This window comes from Giraffa tippelskirchi, chromosome 1 (genome assembly GCF_054371585.1).
Source record: "Giraffa tippelskirchi isolate mGirTip1 chromosome 1, T2T-mGirTip1v1.2.pri, whole genome shotgun sequence".
Taxonomy (NCBI): domain Eukaryota; kingdom Metazoa; phylum Chordata; class Mammalia; order Artiodactyla; family Giraffidae; genus Giraffa; species Giraffa tippelskirchi.
This window is the reverse complement of record NC_137275.1, coordinates 18,795,450-18,809,118: the sequence shown is the minus strand read 5'-3', so window position 1 is coordinate 18,809,118 and position 13,669 is coordinate 18,795,450. Positions and strand designations below refer to the sequence as shown.

General features: G+C 44.3%; 1 protein-coding gene and 1 long non-coding RNA gene across 2 annotated transcripts in view; both read right to left on the bottom strand.

Annotated features, from left to right (window-relative positions):
• SCD5 (stearoyl-CoA desaturase 5) overlaps positions 1-13,669 on the bottom strand; it is a 169,480-nt gene that overhangs the window by 124,778 nt on the left and 31,033 nt on the right. The window lies entirely within an intron of this gene.
• Positions 1,830-9,986, bottom strand: LOC145543063 (uncharacterized). The gene is made up of 2 exons (XR_014080421.1): positions 3,570-9,986; positions 1,830-2,443 (listed from the first exon to the last, which is right to left on the bottom strand). It is a non-coding gene; the product is annotated as an uncharacterized LOC145543063 (long non-coding RNA).

The following is a 13,669-nucleotide window of genomic DNA, read 5'->3' as shown; positions in this document are numbered from 1 at the left end:
GTGTGATCACTCACCTAGAGCCAGACATCCTGGAATGTGAAGTCAAGTGGGCCTTAGAAAGCATCACTACGAACAACACTAGTGGAGGTGATGGAATTCCAGTTAAGCTATTTCAAATCCTGAAAGATGATGCTGTGAAAGTGCTGCACTCAATATGCCAGCAAATTTGGAAAACTCAGCAGTGGCCACAGGACTGGAAAAGGTCAGTTTTCGTTCCAATCCCAAAGAAAGGCAATGCCAAAGAATGCTCAAACTACCGCACAATTGCACTCATCTCACATGCTAGTAAAGTAATGCTCAAAATTCTCCAAGCCAGGCTTCAGCAATACGTGAACCGTGAACTTCCAGATGTTCAAGCTGGTTTTAGAAAAGGCAGAGGACCCAGAGATCAAATTGCCAATATCCGCTGGATCATTGAAAAAGCAAGAGAGTTCCAGAAAAACATCTATTTCTGCTTTATTGACTATGCCAAAGCCTTTGACTGTATGGATCACAATAAACTGTGGAAAATTCTTCAAGAGATGGGAATACCAGACCATCTGACCTGTCTCTTGAGAAACCTGTATGCAGGTCAGGAAGCAACAGTTAGAACTGGACATGGAACAACAGACTGGTTCCAAATAGGAAAAAGAGTACGTCAAGGCTGTATATTGTCACCCTGCTTATTTAGCTTATATGCAGAGTACATCATGAGAATCGCTGGGCTGGAAGAAACACAAGCTAGAATCAAGATTGCTGGGAGAAATATCAATAACCTCAGATATGCAGATGACACCACCCTTATGGCAGAAAGTGAAGAAGAACTGAAGAGCCTCTTGATGAAAGTGAAAGAGGAGAGTGAAAAAGTTGGCTTAAAGCTAAACGTTCAGAAAACTAAGATCATGGCATCTGGTCCCATCACTTCATGGGAAATAGATGGGGAAACAGTGGAAACAGTGTCAGACTTTATTGTTTTGGGCTCCAAAATCACTGCTGATGGTGATTGCAGCCATGAAATTAAAAGATGCTTACTCCTTGGAAGGAAGGTTATGGCCAACCTAGACAGCATATTTAAAAGCAGAGACATTACTTTGCCAACAAAAGTCCATCTAGTCAAGGCTATGGTTTTTCCAGTGGTCATGTATGGATGTTAGAGTTGGATGGTGAAGAAAGCTGAGCGCCGAAGAATTGATGCTTTTGAACTGTGGTGTTGGAGAAGACTCTTGAGAGTCCCTTGGACTGCAAGAAGATCCAATCAATCCATCCTAAAGGAGATCTATCCTGGGTGTTCATTGGAAGGACTGATGTTGAAGCTGAAACTCCAATACTTTGGCCACCTCATGCGAAGAGTTGACTCATTGGAAAAGACCCTAATGCTGGGTAGGATTGGGGGCAGGAGGAGAAGGGGACGACAGAGGATGAGATGGTTAGATGGCATCACTGACTTGATGGACATGGGTTTGGGTAGACTCCGGGAGCGGGTGATGGATAGAGAGGCCTGGCGTGCTGCAATTCATGGGGTCGCAAAGAGTCGGACACGACTGAGCGACTGAACTGAACTGAACTTGCACAACACAGAAGAATTCTCTGGCCAAGCAGGCAAAAGAGGAAGCAATATTAAACAAAGCCATCAGACAGGACTGCTTAAAACCACTGGATATGCTTTTTTTAAAAAAAAATGCATTATCCCCACTCTTCTTTTACTCCATATTTTATTATTCCTACTCATTTCTCAAAACCTAACGCTCTAAATCATATTTGTCTGGCCAGCCTTCTGATGACAAGGCTTCAGACATGTAAGACAACGTTAAATTTAATTTTATGCCTCAGACACTGAAGGTTGGCAGCACTTTGTTATTTTTTTTGTCAAGCCTTCACATTTTAATCTGCCAACCAGTCAGTGAACCGGAAACAGAGGAATCACTTCAGATTATGAGAGACTTTAGACTCGACACCACCAATTTTTTTTTTTTTTTTGCTTATCTGGCTGTCATCTAAATGTAAAGCCGTGTAATGATTTAGTGGAGGCGTACAAGCCCCCGGGGGCTCCGTGACAAGAGGCTCCGAGAGGAAGGGACTGAGCTGAATGTCGCCACTGGGTGTTCCCCAAGCATCTCCCCACTAAAAACACATAAATCAGAACCCGATATCTTCCTCTGCTCCCTTCTAAAGCCTTGGTCAATGCAGCACCATGCACTTGGTCATCAGCAAGGGCGACGGTGGTGAGGGAAGGAGGGGTCATCCGGATACCTCCCCCGGCCCCCCAAGCTCACACAGGACAGGTGCAGCAGGGTCACAAAGAGGGGAGGTGACAGAGGCAGACGTGAGTCTCTGCTTCATCCCTGGCTGGCCATGAGCCTGCCCTTGGGCCAAGTCGCCTAGCCTCTCTGCTTCAACGTCCTCACCTGTGAAACCTTGGGGAGCTGGGAGTGTTGTCATTGTTTAGTCGCTCAGCCGTGTCCGACTCTTTGTGACCCATGGACTGTAACCCATCAGGCTCCTCCGTCCATGGGATTTCCCAGGTAAGAATACTGGAGTGGACTGCCATTTCCTTCTCCAGAAGATCTTCCCAGATCAGGGATCGAACCTATATCCCCTGCATTGACAGGCAGATTCTTTAACCACGGAGCTACCAGGGAAGCCCTGTTGTGGGAGTAAATGAATTAAAATAGGTCACTTAGAACCAGACCTGGTACACATTAAGCACTCAGTGTTGGCTAAGACTTCCCAGCCCTCAGCAGCTCGTGGACTCAATTGTCAGGACCTGTCAATTTCAACATCCTCTCCATCCTCCTCCTCTTTCCTCTCGTAGCCCTCACCACCTCCCACCTGGACTAACATCTTCCTCCCTGGTCTTCTTGTCTGTACTCTTGTTCCCTCAAATCCATCCTCCACAGAACAATGGCACTGACGTATCTAAGACACAAAACCAGGGACTTCCTGGGGGTCCAGTGGCTGAGAGGGGGCCCAAGTTCAATCCCCAGTCAGGGAACTAGATCCCACATACTGTGACTAAGCATTTACATGATCGCACATGCTGCAACTAAGACCCGGTACAGACAAATAAATATTTTTAAATAAATAAGTAAAGCACAAAACCAAACATTTCACTCATTCTCAAAGCCCTTCAGCGGCACCCTGCTCTCCACAGGAAGAAACATCCAGACTTCTTAGTGTGTCAGACGGCGCCTTCCCCAGCCTGCCCTCCCCGCTTCTCTCCATCTCCAATTCTGCCACTCCTCTCTCACCTCCTTTCCTCTCTGTGCCCCCACTACCCTGCTACCCTGAGCTGCTGTTCATCCCCCATCTTGCTGCGTCCAGCCTCCATCCCTTAGTTTGTGTGGTTTCTCTATGGAAAAGTTCTCCAGGTCCCAATTTAGTCATCATCACCTTCAGAGAGCCTTCCAGAACTTGCTGGTGGCTCAGTGGTAAAGAACCCACCTGCCAATGCAGGAGACACAGGTTCAATTCCTGGTCTGGGAAGATCCCCTGGAGAAGGAAATGGTGACTCCAGTATTCTTGCCTGGAGAATCCCATGGATAGAGGTGCCTGGCGGGCTACAGTCCCTAGTGTCACAAAGAGTCAGACACAACTGAGAGACTAACATTTTCACTTCCAGAATCCCAACCCTGGGCAAACTCCTCCTTTTGGGTTCCCAAAGCTCCGTGCATTTCTCCTGCTCCACATCCACCAAGTAAGACTGAAACTTGAGAGCGGAACTCATTCCAAGCACCTTTATAACTCTAATATATTCAAACCCAGATTACTGTGTGATGTAAGGGTTAAGAACATGGACTCTGGAATCCACGTGCTGGGCACGTATCCAGCATTTACTGACTCTATGACCTTGATCATGTCACTGACCTTGTGAAGCCCCATCTGTAAAACGGAGATGACTGCAGTACCTCCTTCACAGATGTACTGTGAAGAAACAATAAGGTTAATTTAACATAGAGTCTTTAGCCTGGTGCCTGGCACAGCCTAAGCTCATATATAAACTTCAAGGGAGTGGGGAAAGTTCTGACAAATGAAAAATAGCAATAGAATGCAAATTAAAAAAAAAAAGGATGGCTACTAGCTTTAGTTTTATAGGCAGAACTCACAAACGGCTATGCCAAGATAATCTTGGATATGATGTTCATTTGGCTGCTTCTGAGACTTTCAAAAAGTCAGTGAGAGAAAAGGGCTGAATCAGCAGGTGGAGTGATTACACTCTATTCCTGAGAGACTGGGTTAGTGAGAGCAGTCCCTGTGAGGAGCCAGGGGACACATCCTGGAGAGTTCCGGAGGACGACAGTGAGCCCAGAGCAAGCTGCTCACCCCCAGCAGGCGGTGGGCAACAGATCCCTGGACCCTCCTGCTAGTCTCTACAAGAGCAGATAAACTCTCCAGAGCTAGAGTGTTAGTCACTCAGTCGTGTCCAACTCTTTGCGATCCCATGGATTAAAGCCTGCTAGACTCCTCTGTCTCTGGGACTTCCCAGGCAAGAATACTGGAGTGGGTTCTTCTCCAGGGGATCTTCTCAACCCAGGGATTGAACTCAGGTCTCCTGCCTTGCAGGAAGATTCTTAACTGTTGGAGCCATCAGGGAAAACTTCCCCAGAGCTAAGCTTGCCAAAACTCTAACAATGGGTAACAGATCCATACTTTGCCCAGAGGACCTTCTTAACCAATCTCTCTTTCCATGACTTCCTTACACCTCCAGCCCCAGCAGAGTCAGCGGCGGGTGAAGGTGATCAGAAATGACTCCCTGCCCTTCATGCCAGGAACTGGAGTGGAAATACTCTCAGTTCATTAAAATGCTACATAACGGAGTAAATCTTGCCAAACGTCACCACAAGCATGTATGAAATTTTTTTCTTTGCTAACTCGCCTACTCACAGATTTAACACCTGTCCAGCAGAGCATTTGCAGAGGTTCTGCTGTATTTAGGCCCTGGAGAAGACTCTTGAGAGCCTCTTGGACTGCAAGATCAAATCAGTCAATCCTAAAGGAAATCAACCCTGAAGAGTCGGATACGACTGAGCAACTGAACAACAACAACAATCCTGAGAAAGATAAACAAGCGGGAAGGTGGGCCCTCACGTCTGCAGACAGCTTCTCTGAAGGAGCTAAGGGCCGGCCAGTAACAGCAAAACTTCTAACTGGGACTCTCCCAGCCTGCAAGGAAAACACGGATTTCCACAGCATGGGGAGGGGAAGGGGCCACAGGGACCATGTCACCGTGGTCTTGGGGCCCACAGGCTCCTGATCTGAAAGGGCTCAGAGCGCCTGACCCTCTGTCTGAGTCTACGAGGGCAGCCATAGCAGATCCCACAGTCTGGGTGGCTTCAAGACATTTGTTCTTGAAGAATTTATTTAAGGCATTTATTCAAGAATAAAGATATTTATTCTCACAGCTCTGGAGGCTGGAAGCCTGAAATCAAGGTGTGGGCAAGTAACCTTCCCGCTGAGAACCCAGAGGGAGGTTCATTGCCAGGCCTCTCCCCTCGAAGTTGGTTTGTGGGCAACCTCTGATGTTCTTCAGTCTCAGCCCCCATCATTCCTCACCTCTGCCTTCATCTTCACCTGGCGTCTCCCTGTGAGCACATCTATGCCCGATTTTCTTCTTTATAAGGACATCACTTCTACTTGAATAGGGTCTACCCTTGTTGTTCAGTTGCTCAGTTGTATCCAACTCTTTGCAACCCCATCGACTGTAGCTGGCCATGCTTCTCTGTCCTTCACCACCTCCTGGAGCTTGTTCAAACTCATGTCCACTGAGTCAGTGATGCCATCCAACCATCTCATCCTCTGTCACCCTCTTCTCTTCCTGCTCTCAATCTTTCCCAGCACCAAGGTCTTTTCCAATGAGTCAGCTCTTCTCATCAGGTGCCCAAGGTATTGGAGCATCAGAGTCAGCATCAGTCCTTCCAGTGAATATTCAGGGTTGATTTCCTTTAGGATTGACTGGTTTGATCTCCTTGCTGTCCAGGGGACTCTCACGAGTCTTCCCCAGCACCAGTTTAAAAGCATCAATTTTTCAGCACTCAGCCTTATAGTTGGACTATAATAGACCAACTCTCACATCCGTGCATGGATGGAAAAACCATAACTAATGACTTCATTTTAGGCTGATTACCTTGTAAAGACCTATCTCAAATACAGCCTATCTCAAATACAGGGTTAAGACTTCAACATATTAAATGGGAGGTGGGATACAATTCAGCCCGTAATATCCACGCGCCAGAGACCACCCTGTAACCAGGACATGAGCCTTGGGTCTTGTGACCGACGTTGGTGTCGGTGCCAGGGCTCCGTGGACATGGAGCAGGTGAACACACTGCTCATGGGTGGTGCCCCACCCTGGGGCACACAACACACAGGGCGTGCATGCCAGGCTCAGGGTGCCAGCTACCAGGGTGCCTTCTCAGAGGAACCAGCCTATCACTTCACAGTCAGGAGGCACATACAACACTGGGGTTCATCCCTCAGAGCCACCTGCCTCTCACCCCAACCCCAGCCCCTGCTGACAGACTGATGGCTCCAACCAAGGTGAATGAAACCACTCGTCAGGTGGCCCTCACATCCTGACGCCCCAGCCTGCTGGTGGTGGAGATGGTCCAAGAAGAATTCACTACTCCTTTTCTGTGCATCTTTGGCACTTCCCTTCAACCTGTCCTTTCTTACCTAGCCTAACTCTGCCTGTTGATGAGAAAGTTCTTAACTAGCAGATGGCCTCTGTGAGAGGAGGAATCTCATCCATTCTGTTCACTCCTGTGATCCGATGTTCCCCACAGCACACGGTTGGTTGTGGGTCTCTACACAGACCTTTGAAGGATACAGTGAATGTTCCTCCCCACACTGGATGGGCAGTTCCTCCAGGGTGAGGAGCAAGCCTCACTCAACTCTTAGTTCCTGCCCAAGGGCAGCCTCACACGGAAGTCCCTCTGTAACAATGAATGGAATGAATGAATGCTTCCACTTAGATGTTCTGCTTCACCTCAAAGTCAACTCTGAAGTCTAATATAACCCCTAACTTATCATATTTTTTCCTCAAACAAGCTGACCCTCAGCATTCAGTTCAAGCGCATCTCTTATAAACCTCTTCCTGACAATCTGCCTCCTCCCCAGAATCGAGGACCACTCCTTCCTGTGAGCCCCTCCCTGGACTCTGCACATGCTTCTTTCCTGGCATCTCTAATCACAGTGCTCCTCTCCTACTTGGCTGTGAGTTACTTAAGGGCAAGAATTTTCCTCTTGTGTTTTTGATTAACACAGGGTTTCATAAGCATCCTTTCTTTTAAAGTTATGAACTGCTTTGCTACTCACCGAAGCTCAAACATTACAGTTTCTCTCACCTGTTCTGCTGTATCCAATCAGTTACAGTCTACTCCTTCTCAGTATCCCTGGGGTCCCTCCCTCCCATCCATTCAGTCCATCCATGCACCCAAGCATCCCTCTTTCCATTTCCTCAACCACCATCCAAACCCTTCAATCAGTTTTCCATTCAACCTTTCTGGCTCTTTCTTCCCTCCTTCAATCCTATACACAGCTACCAGATTAAGCCTCCTACTACATTATTATGCTTTTTGTTTGTTTTGCTCTAAAACCTTTGACAAACCATACTGTCTATAGGATTAAGTCTAAACGCCCTGCCATGCCCTTCAGAATCCCGACAACCAGAGCTCTTGACTTTACCTTGCCACATTTATTTTCCACCCCCATGCCACAATCTATTCTCAAGTAAGTCTGCTCCTTCTCCTGACCACCCACCCACACTGACTCCTGTCTCAGTACTTCTTTTCTTGCCATTCCCCTTGCTTATTTGTTTCCAAGATCTTTCCTGTTATTCAAGTACTGTTCTTTACTCAAATCCAGTTCAAGTCCCACCCTTCCGTGAACCCCCTGATCACCTCAGCCCTGGAAGAAAGGCTGCTCTTTGGAATTCCTATGGAGCTTACTGTCTGCACCATGAATGTGGAGCATATGCCACCTGGTCCTGATATTTATTCTTTTCAGGAAAATGTTCATCATCCCATTCAGGTTGTAAGCATCCCGTGAGCAGGAAATGTACCTGGTTGCCTTTCTGTAACTTCAATAGCTAACACGGTGCCCTAAGCATCACAAGACTGTGGGTAAAAGGAAGCAAGCGGCTGTTTGGAGGATTTAAAATATTAGCCTTTATTTGCTGCAGATCTATCATAGGAGGTTGCAGGCAACCACCATTCATCATGATGGCCATGCATTTCACCGTGTGATGGATGACTCTAGCAGAATTTAATGTGAGCCACTCTATAAATATTTTACTAAATGAACAAATTACAGGTTGGCCAGTGTCCTCTGGTTAACAAAGCCTAGAGGCAGGCAGGAAGGCGCCACAGCCTTTCTGCCCAAAAACTGCTGTCGCCATTCCCATAAAAGTCATTAGAGCAGGTGACTGCTCTCATCTCCCCTGGTGATGTGAGGCCTGACTCTTGGGAGACTTTTCCCAAAGCCCTAATATACATGTTGTATGTTAGTTTCTCAGTCGTGTCCACCTCTTTGAGACCCTATGGACTGTGGCCCACCAGGCATCTATGTCCATGGAATTCTCCAGGCAAGAATACTGAAGTGGGTAGCCATTCGCTTCTGCAGGGGATCTTTCTGACCCAGGGATTGAACCAGGGTCTCCTGCATTGCAGGCAGGTTCTTTACTGTCTGAGCCTGGGGTCTCCTGCATTGCAGGCAGATTCTTTACTGTCTGAGCCACCAGGGAAGCCCTGAGCCATCAGGAAAGCCCAAAAAGCCCTAGAAGCTAACCCAAATTTCTCCCTTCTAAGGTTAGTGCAATATATTCTGTCCTGGGTCCTCTCCTCCAACTGACACCCAGATTCTGTCCACAGAGAGGGGAGAACACTTTAGAGCAACTGACAGAGTCGGCTGAGATGTTACCATGGAAACACAGTGGTGACTTCAGGAAATCCATCTGTTTTTAAATTGCTCTATAGACCTGCTCTACCTTCTTTCACGGATCATGTAGCCCAAAGCCCCAAGAGCCTTCTCTCCCACAGGACCTTCCTGCAGCCTCCTTCCCCTACATCTCTTCCAAATTTCAAGCCTCACCTAGAAACCCTGCACCTTAGGGGCTAAATTGATCAACTTGCTCCAGTCTCACAACGTTAACAAAGTGAAGCCAAAACTAGCGTCTTCACATGAATGTTGTCATGGCAACAAGAGGCAGCTGGTTGTGGGTGAGGAGAGTTGGTGGGCTTAGGGAAGGGTGAGCATTTTCAGTTCGTTCTTCTCTTCCACATCAAAAGAAACAACCCTGCTTATTTGAAATTTGTCTTTCATTATTCAAAAGGAAAAAATAAACAGTGATACTTCAAGTAACAAAAAAGATATACCTGAGAGGCATAATTTGTTGTCAGAAGGTTCAACTAAATAATAGCAGTCATGCAAGATTCTGAGTGGACAGGGTTCCCTTCCTCCCCGCTCTATCTTCCTCCACAACTCTCTTGAGAGGTGAGCCATAGCCCCTCTCCCCGACCCTTGGGCCCTCTGCTCTCTTGGGCTGGTCCTTGCCTCGTGGTCATCACAAGAGGGAGGTCTCTGCCTGCTTCCAGACAATTACACCATACCATGGAAGCCGGGAGACACTGTTCTTGGGAGATCAGTGGTGATGAAAAATCTCCCTCCCTGTTATGGGCTGAATTGTGTCCCTTCAACTCCAATATTCGTATGTTGGAATAATCCCCACATAACCCCCATTATGTGAGAATATGACTGTTTTGGGAGAGAGAGCCTTTAAGGGGCGATTAAGTTAAAGTGAGGCCATAACCGTGGGCCCTAATCCAATATGACTGGTGTCCTTGTGAGAGAGAGACATCAGAGGTGCATGTGGACAGCGGGATGACCAGGTCAAGAGGCAGCAAGAGGGTGGCCATCTGCAAGCCAAGGAGAGAGGCTGCAGGACAAACCAACCCTGCTGATACCTTGATCTTGGACTTCCAGCCTTCAGAACTGTGAGAAAACAAATTTCCGTCACTGAAGCCACCAATCCATGGTATTTTGTTACAACAGCCCTAGCAAACTAATACACCATCCTTCTTTCCTTGGCTGTCCTCATTAGCAACAATGGAACAACAAGGATGACAAAATAAAATATTTGTCCTCACAAGAGTTGTGATGTTCTCTTGATGTTGACTTTGACATAAAAAGTTCAGTCTTTAATATTTGCCTGATACATTTTTTTCCACTCTCTTACTTTTAATTTATTTAATGTCTGTAGATTTAAAGAGAGTTTCTGGACTTTCCTGGTGGTACGGTGGATAAAACTCTGCCTGCCAGTGCAGGGGACATGGGTTTGATCCCTGGTCCGGGAAGATTCCACATGCTGCAGAGCAACTAAGCTGATGAGCTGAAACTACTGAAGCCTGTGCACCCTAGAGTACGTGCTCCGCGACAAGAGAAGCCCTCGCTCACTGCAACTAGAGAAAGCCTGTGCAGCAATGCAGACCCAGCACAACCCAAGATAAATTTAATTAATTAATTTTTTTAAAATGCTGTACCTTAAAAAAAACTAGTTCGTTTTGCCAGCATATAGATGTGTTTCGCTCCTTATCCAATCTAACAATTTTTCCTTTTGAGTTTTTATAACTATGCTGCCCAATAGGCCACTAGCCACATGTGGTTATTTTAACTTAAATTAACTAGAATTTAACAAGTTAAAATTCCCTTCACAGGCATTCTATAACCACATGTGGCTGAGTAGTAAAGAAGATAGATAAAAAACATTTTCGTCATGACAGACAGTTCTACTGGGTAACCTGCTTTAGCTCATTTATACTTGGTGCTATTATGGCTGGTTAACTCTACCATTTTGCTATGCATTTTTTATTTGTCCAACTGTTATTTGTTCATTTTTTTGTCTTTTTCTGTCTTCTTTGAATTACTTGAGCATTTTTCATGATTTCATTTAGTCTCCTTTGTTGGTTTACTAGTGATAATTGTTTTGTTTTCTTCAGCAGTTGTTTTAGCATTAATAGTATGTATACATCTTTAGCTTATCATCTTCTACCTTCAAGTAATAATTATAACACTTCACACATCATATAAGAATCTTATAATAATCTACTTCTTGGCCTTTGTGGAATTTAATATTTTACTTCTACATATTAATATGTTTTAAACTCCAAAATACATTGCTACCATTTTTGTTTAAAAAGTCATTATCTTTTAAAGGTAAGAAAAAGTCTTTATATTTATCATTATATTCACATTTTTGATGCTAAACAGAATCAGAAATAAATAGCATTCCTTTACGTTGATCAGTTTTTCAAACTGGTAGATTTTCCATCTATTAATAACTAAAGGACTTCTTTTAACATTTCTTAGTGTAGGTTTCCTGGCAATGGATTCTCTGTTTTTGCATGTATGTAAAAGTCATTTTAGCCTCTTATTTCAAAGATATCTTTGCTGGATACAAAGTGCTCATCTGACAGCTTTATTTTGTTTCTTGCAGTACTATAAAGATATTGCTCCACTACCTTCTGTCTTGCCTTGTTCTGAGCAAGAAGTTTGCTCTCTTCCTTGTTTTTGTTCCCCTGTCTGTAACGTGTGTGTGAGTGCTTTTTTCCCTCTGTATGCTTTTAAGGTTTTCTCATTATCACTGGTTTTAAGCAATTCCAATTTTTTATTTTCATATTTCTTGTGCTTGGGTTTGTTGAACTTCTTGAACCAGTGGATTTTTCATTCTGATCAAATTTTAAAAAAATGTGGCCAGTATTTCTTCAAATATTTTCTTCCCCATCCCCTCTTTGAGAACTTTAATTACACTCTATATTAGGTCAGTTGAAACTGTTTCACAGCTCACTGATCCTGTTAGTTACACTTCTTTCAGCTTTTTTTTCTCTGTGTGCTTTACTTTTAATCATTTCTACTGTGGTGTCTTCAGATTCACTAATCTTTTCTTCTGCAGTGTCTAGTCTGCCATAAGTCCAACCTAGTGTATTTTTTTAACTTCAGATAATATATTTTCCACCCCTAAAAGCTTGATTTTGGTCTTTTAAAATGTCATTCACCTCTTTACTTTTCATGTTCACTCTTTACTTTCTTGAACATATGGGATATAGTCTTAGTATTCTTGTCTAATAATTCCATTATATAAGTGTCATTTGGTGATCTGTTTCTTTTGATTGACTTTTCTCCTCTTTATAGGCTTTTTCCTTCTTCTTATTTGTCTTGTAATTTTTGATTGTGTGTCAGACATTGTGAATATTTCCTTGTCTGGTGCTAGATATTTTTGTTTCTTTATAGAATATTATTATTATTCTGTAAATTATATCCCATTATATAAAATTACATCCTATAATTATACTCGAGCTTTGTTCTAGGATGCAGTTACATTACCTATAAATAGTTTCATCATTTTGAGGCTTTTTTTGTGGGGGCTATATTATTTTTAATTGTAGTGAAATACACATAAAATTTACCGTGTTCACAACAGTTCAGTAGTGTTAAGTACATTCACACTGTTGTGCTACCAATCTCCAGAACTCTTTTTCAACTTCTGAAGTTGAATCTCTATACCTCAAGCTTTCTTTTTTAAGCTTTGTCAGGTGAGACTAGAGCAATCTCTAGTCTAGGGCTAATTATGCCCCACTAACAAGGCAATATCTAAGTACTGTACCCAATGCTGAATTGTGTGGTTTCCCACTGTGGCTGGTGGGAAGACAAACTACTTCCAGTGCTGTGTGAGGTCTAGGGATTGTTCCTTCTGCTCCTTTTGTGTGACTTTCTTTCTGCCCTCAGGTAGTTTCCTCACAGGCATACACTGTCAGCACTTAGCTAGAACACTTGGGGAGGACTCCCTGTACATCTCCAGAGCTCCTGCTCCCTTTGTGCAACTGTCTGCTGTTTGGTCCTCTTCTCTGTGAACTGTAGCCACACTGGCCTCCCTGAATGCCTAGCTCCATATCCTCAACTCAAGGTGAGACATCACCTGGGTTAGACTCAAGGTTAGTTGAGCTCCATATCCTCAACTCAAGGTGAGACATCACCTGGGTTAGACTCAAGGTTAGTTGAGCTCCATATCCTCAACTCAAGGTGAGACATCACCTGAGTTCCCACTCCCTGCTCTGCTGCCTGAAAATTCTCTCTCCTTGTTCTTCTAAAAGTAGTCTTTTCTACGTTACCTTTGCCTCTTCATTGTTTGATTGGTACTAAAAACTAAAGGTACATGAAATGGAGTATCACTCTGAAAACCCACATCACAAGGTAATGAAGGAATTTACTAGAAAGGATGTTAGCAGCAGTGATCAAGATGTCCAGTCCATATGCTGCATGGCTACAGAGAAACCCTGGTTTCATCAGGTTACTCACCCCATGCTACATAAACATTCTCCGTATGTTCACTTCTTGAAGGGAAAAGTAATCCCAGGTATATTATATGACTCATCCTTACAAGGAAAAAAAAAAAACTGGATTTTTCTCATTTATTTGGCTAACTGAGATTAACCAAAAATTGCTCCTATATAAAAATAGTAAGTGGGATGGTGGGGGAAGCTCAAGAGGAAGGGGATATGTACACATATGGCTGATTCACACTGTTGCACAGCAGAAACTAACACAACATTGTGAAGCAATTATACTCCAATAAAAAAATAAAAATAGTAAATACTCATTACATATCACATACTCTTCAAAGTACTTTATATGAACAGCAGCA